The sequence below is a fragment of the Pinus tabuliformis genome, chromosome 6 (genome assembly GCF_031772625.1).
Source record: "Pinus tabuliformis cultivar Carrire ecotype Pingquan chromosome 6, CPIR1, whole genome shotgun sequence".
NCBI lineage: Eukaryota > Viridiplantae > Streptophyta > Pinopsida > Pinales > Pinaceae > Pinus > Pinus tabuliformis.
This window is the reverse complement of record NC_142292.1, coordinates 148,610,287-148,622,873: the sequence shown is the minus strand read 5'-3', so window position 1 is coordinate 148,622,873 and position 12,587 is coordinate 148,610,287.

Genomic DNA, 12,587 nt, shown 5'->3' with positions numbered 1-12,587 from the left:
TAACCCGAATGTTATGAAGAAGCAATGCAGGTTGAAAGCAGGAAGAAGTGGGAGGTGGCCATGGAAGAAGAGATGGACTCCTTAATGCATAACTAGACTTGGGATTTAGTCAAGTTGCCTGCAGGAAAAACTACATTGAAGAATAAATGGGTTTACAGGTTGAAGGAAGAAGATGGAGGAAGACAAAGGTATAAAGCTAGACTTGTGGTGAAGGGGTTTGCACAGAGGAAAAGTATTGATTTTGATGAAATATTTTCTCCTGTTGTTAAAATGAGTTCAATTAGAACTATTTTAAGTCTGGTAGCAGTTGAAGATTTGTATCTTGAGAAGTTAGATGTAAAGACAATCTTTCTCCATGGGGATTTGGAGGAAGAGATATGTATGTAGAATCCACAAGGATATGAGGTAAAAGGGAAGGAGAAACTAGTGTGCAGGTTGAAGAAGAGCTTGTATGGCCTAAAATAGGCTCCAAGGTAGTGATATCTAAAATTTGACAAGTTTTTTTATGTCTGAACAAGGTTATACTAGATGTCACTCTGATCATTGTGTTTATCTGAAAAAGAAAAGTGATGGTAGCTATATTATATTGTTATTGTATGTGGATGACATGCTTGTTGCAGGGTCTAACATGCAGGAAATAAACGTGCTCAAAATAAAATTAGCAAATTTAGTTGCAATGAAGGATTTGGGAGCTGCAAAACAATTCCTTGGTATGAGAATAACTAGAGACAGAAAAAATTGCAAATTAACATTGTCTCAGAATGAGTACATACAAAAGGTGTTGAAAAGATTTAATATGCAGAATGCAAAACCAGTTAATACACCTTTTGCTAGCCATTTCAAACTTAGTAAGGAAATGTGCCCAAAGACCCAAGAAGACATGGACTATATGTCTAAAGTTCCATATGCATCAGCAGCTGGAAGCTTAATGTATGCAATGGTCTGCACAAGGCCTGACATTGGACATGCAGTGGGAGTTGTAAGCAGATACATGAACAATCCAGGAAATGAACATTGGATAGTAGTGAAATGGATTATCAGATATTTGAAAGGTACCACAAATCAAGCATTATGCTTTGGTGGTTCAATCATTTCTCTACAGGGATATATTGATGCAGATATGGCAGGTGACAGAGATAACATGAGGAGCACTATAGGATATATATATTTACTGTAGGTGGAACAACTGTCAGTTGGGTTTCAAAAATCCAAATTGTTGTTGCACTTTCAACAACAAAAGTAGAGTATGTTGCTGCTACAGAGGCTAGTAAAGAAATGATTTGGTTACAAAGGTTTATGGGTGAATTGGGTAAGAAGCATGATATGGCCATGCTATACAGTGATAGCCAAAGTGCCATTCATCTTGCAAAGAACTTAGAATTTCATTCTAGGACTAAACACATACAGTTCAAGTACCATTTCATACGATCAATGTTGGAAGATGGAGAGTTGAAGCTGGAAAAGATACACACTAGCCAGAATCCTATAGATATGCTAAAAAAAGTTGTAACTAGGGAGAAACTGAGAATATGCTCAGCTTCAATTGGTCTTCAAGGATGACAACGAAGATGAGAAATAGCTAGGTCTAAAGAGGAGTCATTGTCCAACAAATGAAGCATCGGTGGAGTTGCTACAATCATTCTCCAAGGGGGAGATTGTTGGGTGTGGAGCATGATTATTTAGAGGTCTTTGTTTGAACAAGATGTATACCTCAGGAAGTTTGTACACCCTTCCATGCAGGGAAGTGTGGGGGGGGGCATGTCCCCCGTGTGGGAGTTCGGGGGGGCTAATCCCCCCTGGCTGGGGGGTCCAGGGGCCAGCAGTCCCCCGACGAGGGTTTCGGGGGTAGCACCCCCAAAGCTAAAAACATATGTAAAGTTGCCTTGTAAAAGTATAGTAATTTCTAGCCAATTTGGGCCATTCATTATGCGGATGATCTGATAGTAGAACTTATGTTTAGTTTAGTGTTTTTTGCCCTAGAAGGCAACCCCTCTTTGTATGAGGGCATTGTATTGAGGCTGTATAATAGATGTGTATTCTCTGAGTGAGAAACAGAGAGGTGAGACTATGAGAGAAAATAGAGGATGTCACAGCGCATTTGTTGTAGGTTGTGTCTGTTCATTTTGTTAGATAATAGAAAGGAAGGACTGGCTGTTTGGGGTGGATGTAGCCCAAACTAGGTGAACCACATATATCGATGTCTCTTTGGTTTTATTCATTTTCTGTGTTTATATTTATGCAATATTCTATGTATTCCATTGCTCTGTAATATATAATTTTCTAACCATTTCTGAGAAAAAATTAAGGCTTTTCATATAGTTGTTGTTTTTCAAGTAGTGTTAAGATCCTATTTTTGGCCTTGATAAGTTTTTAGAGAAAGGTTTGGAAGGATTTGCATATAGTTGTTTTTCTTTCAGTAGTGTTAAGATCCTATTAATGCGTTAAACATGCTCGTCCCAAGATTTTTTGTAGATTGGTATGTCATCAAAAAAATATTAATGCAAATTGTTTAAGGAACTATTTTAAAAATAAAATTCATTGAGATTTGAAACATTGAAGGTGCATTAGTAAGTCCACATGGCATAACCAAAAAATCATAATGACCTTTATGTGTTTTACAAACTATTTTGGGAATCTCTTCTTTCCCAATAATGGCTTGACGCTATTTAGAATGGAAATTCAAATTAGTAAAGAAAATTATTCGATGCAATTCTTCTAATAATTCATCAATGACAAACTTATCTTTGATTATAATTTTTATGAATTTGTGATACATACACATATGCCATGAACTATCCATTTTTATACACTTAATTTTGAACCATCCATCTTGAACCATACACTTAATATCACTCTTGTATGCATATGGATATTTGTAGGGAACAAAGTTAGGTTCACATTGCTAATAAATAGAAATATAATGATATTGAGTCGATGCTATACCCGTAGCATCTTTCCAAATGACTTAGAATGGTTGTGGACAATTTTTTGGAGATCTAGTAGAGAAAATGATATATATATTTCAATATCTAATGAACACAATTGTCCAATTACTCCATGTTATCTCTTTTTAATCAATTTTTTCATGCTAAATTAGAGCTCATCACCTTAGATGGTTTCCATTGGATACTTCTAATCTTAATTTACTTTCCATCTAAGGAACATTTCATGAAGAGAGCATGAAAACAAAGGACCACTACTCCCAATTATTATAACCATTGTTCATGCCTAATACAACATCAACACCACCCATTTGGACTACAATAATGAAACTATCCAATAAATAATCCCCATATTCAGTTTAATACTATGGCACTTCCATGAACAATTTATGATACCTCCATCTTCAAGAATTAATTAAAATTATGGGGTTGGATATAAAAAGTAGTTATGAAGATTTTCCAATTTGTGGTTGATGAAGCTACAAGTACTAACCAAATAAATAAAAAATGATATAGTTTTAATTTTTATATATGTTCCTATGTTGAGTGTATGAGAAGTATTAATATGACTAATGAATGACAAGATATTCTTGGAGTAGTCTTTTCTAGCTCTAGATCTCGTGACAGTTCCAGTTGTTGATCTTCTTCAGCTTTACAATTTATGTAGAATAATTTATTTTCACCATATTTATGGTCCTTACTATACTTTCTATCATAGTTGAAACATAGTCTTATTTGTCTTCTATGATCCATTTGTTGAGGTGTCAAGATTGTCTATTTAGGAGAGGGATCATGATGTTCACTATATTTATTAGTGATCAATTTTTTAGTAGCAATAGTTTTCGTTTCAACTTTACATGCTAGACTAAAAACATGCTTTAGTGATTCACGTTCAAAGAGACACACCTCATATTGGATAATTCCATTTAAAGTTCCTGTATAATGGTCTAACAAATTATCTTCTAAAATGTTATTTACCTTCAGGGTCATTTTTTGGAATAATAGAATGTGTTTTGTAATTGGACACTTTTGCCAAAACATTTACTAATTGACTAATGAATGCATTTTCTTAATATCCCATAATGTGTTATCAATTTCTCTGAGAAATAGACAAACAACAATAGAATATGTTTTCCTTTCACAAAGTCATTTACACCATACAAATTCATCTTGTTCTAAATACATGGATGCCATATTTACCTTTTGACATGTTGTCACTTAGTCTAAATAAAATTATGGTCCCATATTGAGTATCCACATAAGATGATCATTCTCAACAAATTTCCTAAGATTGCTCTTTCAAATGAAGTAGTTCTTGGTGTTGAATTTTGGCATTGATGATGTGGATGATGGATTTAAAATTCATCATTACAAAATTGTGGTTCAATGTTTGTGTTATCCAATTATGATGAAATAATTTCTATGTGTGATTGAGTCTCAAAAAAGTGTTTTTCCTCTTGTTCATTGTTTCCTTGGATGTTGATTTAGGGATATCGTATAATACAACAATCTACATTTTTTTAATTTCTTCCTCATTTTCAGTCATGGAAACCTTTTTTTCTTCCTTGTTTTCAATTAAGGAATTTATATTTATTTCGTGAAATTATGCATTTGTTCCTTATTTTACTTCATTCTTTGTTCCATATCTCAAAATTACCTTCCAAGTTGGATACCAAGTATTAAAGATATTCCATTTTTTCATGATTCATGGATGAGATTTTTAGAGATTTAAGTGGTGAAGTAAATTTTGAAGAACCTTTAGGAGCCATGTCAATACATAATAATGTGCCACTTTTTTTCTTTTTATCAAAAATATTGAATCAATAAATATTATATAATTCTAATAAAAAATTATCCAATTGTAAGTTACATGCATTTAAAAAACCTAATTTGTAGACCATCTAGATGGATAACCTATTTCTTGATATATCTATAACATTTGAGCCCTTCTAAATCTGATATTTTGGCCTACAATAGTTTGATGTATTTTTGGTCATAGTGTAGATATGACCAAAATTTGATGTGCAAAGTGAATGTTATGATACCGTGCCCTAAAGTTCTTTATTCTTGGTGTCTTCCCAAGAGAAAACATGTATAACATGCAACAAGTTCAGTTAATTAAATTTGATTATGAAGTTTTTATGTAGGGTACTTTTCCATCTCTTCTAAGTTCTTTAAAAATTTTGCAATCGAAAGTGTCGCAAGAAAGGAATTTATAATAGAAATTCCATGAATACTCTTTTGGAAATAATTACAAAATTATTTGCAAACCATAACTTCCATGGAGGATATATCCAAAACTATAGTGAATCATATTATAATTTTTTTTATCAATGATACCTTGAAATGTTTTTCAATATTCTCAAAAATTCACTATCTAATTCTTCCTAGAAAAATGAATATAGAAAAAATCCAATATCGGTCATTTGAAATAGTTTTCAATGTCCACTTACAAAACCTATCTTCTAGATGGTCCTATCTCTAAAAGTATAACAAACTAGAGCCTAAAGATTTTACTAACATACCTTGAGATGTCTTCTCGATGTGTTCAATATTTCATGGTGTGAAACACCCTTGAAAATATGTTATAGAAACAATTTTGACATGACTAATTTGAAGTGGAAAAATCTTGAGATCATAGCTCTAATGTTGAATGTTATGAACCATGTGCCTTCAAAATGACAGGAAGCCAATTATTATAGTGAACTCCAAGGGGGAAACCCCATTTTATAATTAATACAATGTCTAATATAAGGATTAATGATTTTATGACGAGGTCTTATTAGTCTATATATAGGAGACAAAGGGTAGAATTATAATGAAATGGTACGATTATTGGCTTTAGCCAACCTAACAATATAATAATATAAACTTAATAACTAAATATCTAGGGATTAAGAAAGTGTTTTAGTTTAAACATGGAACCTATAGAGGGCTTAACAACTATAGCAAATATGTATATTCATAGTGTGGCGATTCACAATAACATATATTTACAAGAACCATTCATTTATACTTGGTATATGTAGGACTCGTCGATAAAATTAAGTTAAGTGTAAGGTATATTTAGCCATTGTATGATGTTGAACCTAGCTCTGAAAGGAAATCCACTTGATTCTAATAAATAATGGAGCAATTTCCTAAATCCAATTTATGCTACTAGGTAAGAAGAACTTATCCCTTTCCCTTTACGTACCTCTATTACAACCAATGCATATTTCATATCTTAGTAGCATAGGAGGTTTAAATATACAGAACATGTTACACACCATCTTTGACAGAATATTTAACAATGTTATCACATATAATGTTACACAATGTATTTAGAAAAATAACTAGTACTAATGCTTCTGTTTGGCCAAATAATAAATAAGGGCAAAGGAACCTCAATTGAAAAAAATATTTTGAGTTTTGGATGAAGTATTTATTTATTTATATCTATGCCACATTCTTTATTTATTTATTTTTATTCACCCTACTTTATTTTTTTTCTTTATCATGAATTGGATTTTAAAAAGTAAGTAGGTACATACTAACATTCCCTTCTAATTATTTAAATATGATATTACAACGTCGTATCATTTACAAATATATTTCATCTCTAAAGACATGGATGAACTCCTTTGCAACGACTCTTCTTTGACATAGTCTATTTGTTATACATTTTGGAGCTTTCCCAGGAATATTTTTTTAATGCCCTCCTCGCACATTTACCCAAGTAACTGACCAACAATGGTAAACATGTTACGAGAAGTTACACACCATACGAATATTCCATACTGACACAAGAGGTCAATTGAACAACAATTGAACTACAATTGAATAGCAATTGAACTACAATTGAATAGTAATTGAACTGCTATTGAACAACAATTTAACAAAAATTGAAAAGCAACCGGTCCCACGTTGGCTTCCCACGTTGAATTTCCCTTTTTGCATAGGCGCTTCACTCTATGCCACTGATCAATGCGTACTGGATCCAATGGTTCACAACGATAATGGCTAGGGAACTTGCACGCCACTTAACTGCCCTTACGGAGCCGATATGGTTTATGAACTCTTGGTCTATAAGAGTTCAAGTCCAGATTTGAGATTATCATCCGATCATATTAAAAACCGATATCCATTGGATAACAGAGTCCATCAAATCCTATGACTAGTGGTTCTTCAACTAACACGTGGGTTAAAAATAGGCCTAATCCTGTCGTTGACTGTGACCCAAAAGTTTGAATTTGTGATCGGTGGTTAAGATCGATTGTGGGTCTTCAACCACAATCAAGACTTTTTGTTCTCTTCTACCCCCACCATTAATACTAATGATCGTGATTAACACATAAACACTGAGATTTACAATTAAAGTGTGAAAACATGGAAAATAATTCAGTTTCAGAATGCAAATACACAGAGGTAAACGAGAGTTTCCACTAGGATTAACACACATATGAAAACTAAATGAAATTCCTTCAATATAATAATAGTTACAAAGACTTGGCCCTCTCGGCTCAATTATAGAAATTTAACAGACCTCTGTTTCAATCTCAAAACCCTCTCTATCACTCAACTCTCGCCTCTCACTCAAATCTCAATCATCTCAACTAATCCCTCTTCATTAAATTTTCTTCCCTTTATGAGTCGAATCCTATTCTAACTGTACTAACAACTCAATCTCTATTTTCAAGCTCCATTACACGCTTATGCTAATAACTTATCCCTTATTCTAAAATAAGACAATTTCCTAACTATTACAATAATGAAGTACAGATCATTTTCCAGAGATCCAACCATCTCGACTAAAATTGACTTTTGACCACTCAGGTCAATGAAATTCAACTCATTTAGCCACAACATGTGAACAAACCATCACATTGCTGGCCAAGTCTAGATGCTCCTACATGAGACTCCTGGGGGAAAAAAGAATCATCCCTCAGACTTTCAGGGTTTACTCCATACTTCTACAACTCTGTTGTTGTCAACCAACTAGCATCCTCCACAGGCTATCCTTTCCATTTGACTAGATATTGAAAATAAACTTGTCCTCTGGTTCTTTTGGATACTTTCTTCTCCAAAACAACTTCCACCTCTTTCTTAACTATCTTTGGCACTTATTCTTCCAAGTTCAAAGTTTGAAGTTCATCTTCTATAGTTTCTTCCTGTAGCTCTGTCTCTGTCTCTTTGTATGGAAACAAATCTGCAACATTGAAGATAGCTGATATTCCAATCCCTTTTGGAAATTCAATTTCATAAGCATTAGTTGAAATCTTTCTTACAATTCTACATGGTCCTATCTTTTTCACTTTTAGTTTATTGTAAGTGTTAGCAGGAAATCTTTCTTTTCTCAAAAATACCATCACTAAATCTCCCACCTGGAATTCTTTCTCTCTTCTTTTCATATCTACTCTTTGTTTTTATTTTCCACTGCTTTTTTGCAATCTACCTTTGACATATTCTTGTAGTCTCTGCATCTACTCTACAAACTCTTCAGCTTTTGCACTTCTTGTATCTTGTTTACCCAAATTTTTGAGCTCATACACACTTCTTGGATTCATCCCAAAAACAATTTGAAATGGACTCATTCTAGTACTTCGGTTTGGAGTGTCATTATAAACAAACTTAGCTTAAGCTAGTTCTAAATCCCACTACTTAGGATTTTGATACACTAAACTTCTCAATATGTTTCCCAAGATTTTATTTACTACTTCGATATGTCCATCTATTTGAGGATGGTATGCTGAACTGAAAATGATGTTAGCTCCTAGTTTCTTCCCAAGAGTTCTTTAGAAATGCCCTACAAACTTTCTACCTCTATTAGACACAATACTTACAGGTAATCCATGTAATCTTACAATTTCTGAAAAAATAGATTAGCAATATGTGTTGCATCGCTAGTATTTTTACATGCAATGACATGTGCCATCTTGGAAAACCTATCTAATCATTCCCCCTTTGATTTTTAGGTAACCCCAAAATGAAATCCATGCTAACTGCATCCCACAGTAAGGCTGGTATTGGCAATGGCTGGTACAATCCTGTATTCTGGCTTCCCCCTTTAGAATAATGACATATCCTGCACTTCTCAACAAATCTCTTAACATCAGTCTACATATTTGGCCAATAATAAAAGTTATTTACCTGAGCAAAGGTTTTTTCTTATCAAAAGTGACCAGATAATCCTCCACTATGTTTCTCCTTTATTATGTTTTCCCTCATAGAACATTTGGGAATGCACAACTTGTTGCCTTTAAATAAAAAACCTCCTTGGATAAGATAATCTAACCACTGACTTTGGTTATGAACTACTGGATTTTGTACTACTGTGTAAATATCTTTGAAATCTACATCATCTTTATACATTTCAACCATTGTTTCAAATCCTACAACACCAAATTTTAATTCTTGCACAATGAAATTTACCCTGATTAAAGCATCAACGACTTTGTTCAACTTACCACTTCTGTGCTTTATCACAAAAGTAAAGCTTCGCAAAATCTCTACCCACTTGGCATGTTTCTGGTTCAATTTTGGTTGGTTGTTTATGAACTGTAATGCATGATTGTCAGAATACAATATAAACTCCTTTGGTAGCAGAAAATGTCTCCTTTTTTTAAGGCTTGTACAATAGCATAAAATTATTTATCATAAGAAGAATACTTCTTCTTTGCTTCATTTAATTTCTAATTGAAGTATGCTATTGGTCTTTGTTCCTGACTCAAAACTGCTCCAATTGCAACTCCACTAGCATCAGTTTGAACTTGGAATACTTTTCCAAAATCAGGTAAAGCTAAAACTAGTTTCTCTGTGATTTTCCTCTTCAGCAACTCAAAATTTGTGTTTGCTACTTTTGTCCACTTAAACGTTTGATTAGTCTCCTTGATTGTTTCAAGAACTGGCGCACAAATCTGATTAAACCCTGTGATAAATTTCTTATAAAAACTTGCAAGACCATGAAAACTTCTTACCTCAAATATATTCCTTGGAATAGGCCAGTTCCAAATTACTTGGACTTTCTCTAGATCCATTTTCACACCTTCTTTAGAGACTACAAATCCCAAGTAATTTAATTCTTATTTCATGAAACTACATTTCTTTAGATTTATCAGTAGTTTCTATTCCTGCAAAGTTCTTAAAACCAATTTAAGATGCTCTAGATGTTCTTCTTTACTTCTACTAAAAACTAGAATATCATCAATATAAAAAAATAACAAACTTGCCTTCATATTACTTCATGACTTCATTCATCAATCTCATGAATGTGCTAGGTGCATTAGTGAGTCCAAAAGGCATCACTAACCACTCATACAACCCATTGTTTGTTTTAAATGCAGTCTTCCATTCATCTCCTTCTCTAATTCTTATTTGATGATATCCACTTTTCAATGATATTTTAGTAAAATACTTTGACCCACTCAAACAATCCATTAAATCATCCATGCATGGTAAAGGAAATCTATACCTGATAGTGATCTTGTTTATGGCTCTAGAATTTGTAGACATACGCCATTCACCTCCTATTTTTGGACTGACTACTATTGGTACAGCACATGGACTAAGACTCTCTCTGATTAGTCCCTTTTCCATCTAGTCTTGCACTTGTCTTCCAACTTCTGCATTCCCTTGAGGAGTTAATATATCACTGCATTGTTTGGCAAACTTGCTCCTGGTATTAGATCAATATGATGACTAATACTCTTGATTGGTGGTAATGCATTTGGCAACAAATCCACAATAATGTCAGCAAAATCATTTAACAGAGTTTTGATTTCTTCAGGTAAATCATCTAAGTTTGTGGAAGTTAAAATTTCCTTAGGTATCCCTATGACAACAAAATGCATTTCTTCCCCATTACCAATATCTTGTAACAAATCCTTTCCACTCATCAGCATAACACTTTTTACAAGTTCTCCTTTGTCAGTGTCATCCTTCAATGGCAGCAATGTATGTTTATTTCCATCCTTCTCTAGAGTATAAGTATTTTTCCTCCCATCATGAATAGCTTCCTGAACAAACTGCTACGGTCTTCCCAGCAATACATGGAATACATCCACTGGCATTACATCACACAATATCACATCCTTATACGTACCAATCTGTATCTCTACCTTGCATTGTTCTGTCACAATAATCCGATGTCCTTTCTGCAACCATGACACTTTGTAAGGAGTAGGGTGTAGTGTCTTCACTAATCCTAGCTTGTCCACATATTTGTAGAAACAAGGTTATCAGTGCCTCCACTGTTAATTGTCAATTAACAGCATTTACCTTTGTTTTCTTCCACTGGAAAAATCGTAATCTTTCATTAACTTGAAAAATTACATGTTGTAGATGCATTAAGCATATGCTATAGGGTTCATTTGCCTCATATGGGCTTAGTTTATAAGTCTAGGATGTCTGTTATAAAACCAAAATCATCACGCAGGATGTTCATTTGTTGTTCTGTTTATATATACATATTGCCACGCAGGGCTTCTGATAAGTAGTGTTGTCATCTATGTACATAAGCTGTTCAAAAAGTATCACTCCAGATTGTATCTCATGGGCTGGATGCCCTATGATAGTGAGTATCTATGTAAGGACGATGGTAGAATTGATATGCGTTTGTTCCTCACTACTCCTGAATCATCCACTCTCCTCTGGGAAGTGTCGTGACCTCCTTGGATAGTTGGTCGGCACTATTGTTGTGTTCCCCGTAGATATGATTGCAAGTGATGTCAATAAATTGAGCCTTCAGTATATTTATTTCATCCAAGATATTGCTGAGTGTGTGTGTGTGACAAACAGTAATGTTATTGAACCAATCTATGATGATCTTCGAGTCTCCAAAAATATGAATGTGCATGCAGTTGTGCCCTAGTGCAAAATGCAAGAGATGACGAAGAGTGATAATCTCTGTGAAATTGTTTGTGCCAATCCCCAGACCCATTTTGACTTTATAGTAGTGACTTTCATTAACGTATAATAGAAAACCTCCCCCACAACCCTGCTGCTGGGCAGCACCATCAAAAAAAGCCCATGGAGTGCTTTTTTCAATATGCGGTGGGTCGCGCGGTCTTCTAGAGCGAGGTTGTGTCGGCTCAGGCAGTTCATTATAGGCAGATATAATATGAGCAGTAAGATGGGGCAAGCTCACTGGTTTTTCATCAAAGATTGCCCGATTTCGAGCCAGCTAGAGGTACCAGCTAATAATAGTAGGCAGACTTTGTAATTTGGAGTTTTTGTGACCATTATACCATGATTCCCAGGTTCAGATTATATCGTCTCCTTCCCAATTGCCTACGAATTGTATAGAGGAAGATATAGATTGCCACAACGTCCTTAATGATGTACACTTTAGAAATATATGGTGGCTTGATTTAGTATCGCTTTTACACAGGGTGCACCAGGTAGGTCCATAAACTGCTCGGCGCATGAGATATTCCCCTGTGGGAGCTACACCTTTAAGTATACACCAAAAGAAGAGTTTATGCCTGGGGGGCATGGTGAGCTTCCATAGTGACTTCCACCAAAATGAAATCAAATCCGGAACCTTGTGTGATATCAGCGATAGATAACCTGTCTTGGGTGTGTATATTCAATTCTCGGAATAATGACAGATAAGCTCGTCCGGCCCTTGTTTAATCCTAATGTGTGACTTTGATAACGCATTTGTAT